The sequence below is a fragment of the Mandrillus leucophaeus genome, unplaced genomic scaffold, assembly GCF_000951045.1.
Source record: "Mandrillus leucophaeus isolate KB7577 unplaced genomic scaffold, Mleu.le_1.0 Scaffold45, whole genome shotgun sequence".
Taxonomy (NCBI): Eukaryota; Metazoa; Chordata; class Mammalia; order Primates; family Cercopithecidae; genus Mandrillus; species Mandrillus leucophaeus.
The window spans coordinates 22,526-25,671 of NW_012104809.1; positions in this window are offsets into that span (position 1 = coordinate 22,526).

Here is a 3,146-nt window from a genome sequence, read left to right on the forward strand (position 1 = left end):
GCTTTGCATATATAATTACTAAATGTTGTGCATCTTCTGGCTGGAATGATCATGTGAAAAACATAGCCAACCAACACTGGGCTAACAGAGTAACACCATGCCTGCCACATTCCTGCAAAATATATCTAAACTCATTTTAGATAGACTGATATATAGGAAGATAGATACAAATATAAATAGAGAAGGAGATATATTGGTATATTCTCAATAATCATTGATATGTAGCATTAATTGTTTCATTTCCTGGAATTCAAGTTTAATAACTGGAGGATATACAGCCCACTGAACCACCATCACCCCAAATTTATCAATCTGCTCATCTAGCACATGTCACCCTTTGTGATGGAGGCTACGGACCAGTCATTTCACCTCCCTTTATTCTATAATGCTACATATGTGTAGCTAATTATATTGAGTCACACACTGGGGCCACATGGACTCCATATGGCTTATGACCTAAATATTGACTGTATGGGTCCAGATTTAAGGGAGAGAAAGAGAGAAAAAGAAAAAGATCACAGAGAGCTCCTAGTGTCCTTCTTATATAACAGCCCTCTTCACCCTTTGCCAGTGGAGGAAAAAGAGGTCTTTATGTCAGAAGTTCTATGTCTAAAAGTATCTAATTACATTTCTGGGCATTTTTCCTGGTTTGTGTTTACAGTTATTGTGAAATGAAGCTTGTGTTATAGAGTGTGGGAGAATAGGAAATCCAACCATGTAAATAATGATTATCACACAAAGTTATTAAATACTGGTGCGAATCATCAAGTAAATTAATTGAAGCTGGCATGTTGATAGCTATAATCTTCCAGAAGCAATAAAGCATATGGTGGACGATGGATGGCATAGTGCTTTAAGTAAAAGAAATAACTTTATAGAAATATTTTAGGCATTTTGACTTGGTGGTAGCAGAGAGATTTTTAGTAAGTGAGCTTTTCCGCTATAACTTTCCAATCATGTAATGTAAAATTTGTCTTTTATAACCTGTATTTCAATCTTGGCTCACTCACTTTCTGTGGTGGTGTGGGATTGCTTGGGTCCTGTATTGATGTGACTGTGTTGGCATCATATTAAATAATTTTTTTTTAGTTTGTATTATTGTTGTTTTAGTATTTTTGCAATTTAACTTAAGTTTTGCTTTCCCAGAGAATTGGGTAAATACAAACAACTTGAATTTTTTTTCAGGCATGAGCCTATGGAGGCAAGATAAATATGTAGCACATAGAGCATGCGGTCTAGTTTTATGTTATTTCAGAAAATGGAATCGGTTCTTAAGTTCATCTCTAATATAACTTCAGTTATTTCAAATCTTAAAATGCCTTATATATGATTAAATTTCCAATGTGATCAAGCATTTAAGCCTTTCATAGCTTCAAAAAAGATTGTAACAGAGGAATTAGCTGTCCCCACGAGCAAGTAACATCTTTGATAATATCATCACCCATTCTGCTTACGATTAATCTGAATGGCAGCCTGCAGCTAGTGGAAGATGGAGGACTAAGGGGCTTCATTATTTCAAACGTTGTGAATGAATGCTCATATATTTATAGTAATTGATGAAATGTAGAAAAATCAGAAATGCATTCCTCAGCAAAATCAACATTATTTTTATAATATGCATCATTTTGGATCAATGTCATCTTTGGTTTTCTTTGTTAGGCAGAGAAGTTGAAGTTGATAGTGGTTGACAGATTTGGCAAATTCAGAAGTCAGATTTTAAAATACTGAGAGAAAGTAGGCCTAGATGAGATTCACATGTAAGTTAATATTCATAAGTCAGATTTTAAAATGCTGAGAGAAAGTAGGCCTAGATGAGATTCACATGTAGGTTTATATCAAAATAAAATAAAATAAATCTTCCTTCTTTATTATGCTGCCAGTACTCACTGACATTGGGTGCATCATTAATATGGTTGTGAAAAACAAAAGAAAGTTTGTAAAGGGTCAGTTTTGTGAATCATTCTTTGCTAAAAGCATTTTGGACATCATCAAACAAAATACAAGACAGTAATTGGGCCACTTGAAAAAGTACAGTTCAATAAATATCATTAATGTAAACTTTGGAGGGAATTAGAGTGTAATGAGTTTGTTCATGCTTGGGTAAAACCAAACCTAGAGAACTTAGTTCAATTTTCTTCTTTCTTCTATGATAAGAATTTTCCTTTTACTTGCTAAACCTTCCTGTAAATGTTCATTAGTATTGCTAGGATGTGATGAAGAACCTCAGTGAGAAATGAAAGAAATTGTGTAGACAGAGAGAAACAATATTTATTCAGTAATATTTCCTTGGCTTATTTTATTTCAGTATCACATTTACCTATTGTGGCATATCCGGCAAGGACAGGTCCCAGGAAATGGGTTGGCAGTGACTGATAATTAGAGAATATGGAGTTAGGATAAATATATTTTATGCACAAATACAACTGGAATTTGTAGCAAACCACCTCTATTGCTGATAGCATTGCAGAATAGAGTATGAATTCAATGACTCAGACACAATGTACATTTAGGTAACCAATAATCTACTGGTATAGGAAATCTTACACAGAAAAGATTTTAATGGAATGAAATAATTTATTATCACAGTGATTTAATATGAATTTTTGTACATCAAAGGCAAAATTAATCACAATTGATTTTATATCTGTGAGATTTCTATTTCTGGTAGCGATTCTCCTTCACTTGCACATTTTCCTTATTCTTACCCTTTCTCTCCTCTTCCTTGTTATTTTGGTTTTTTATCCTCCTCTTACTAACTTTTTTAAATGTTTAAAGTAAAAAAGTATGCAAGAACAATACTGAGTTTCTGAAAGCATATGGCTTCAAAGTTTTGACTATATTAAGTGCAATGTTGTTGAACAAATGTAGAACTAAATACTAAGAAATAATAAAAATAACTGGTTAACAATTAAAGATAGCCGGAGAAATCATTTAATATATCTCTCTTGACTGGGCGCGGTGGCCCAAGCCTGTCATCCCAGCACTTAGGGAGGCCGAGGTGGGCAGATCACGAGCTCAGGAGATCAAGACCATTTTGGCTAACATGGTGAAACCTCGTCTCTACTAAAAATACAAAAAAATAGCCAGGTGTGGTGTGGCGGGTGCCTGTAGTCCCAGCTACTTGGGAGGCTGAGGCAGGAGAATGG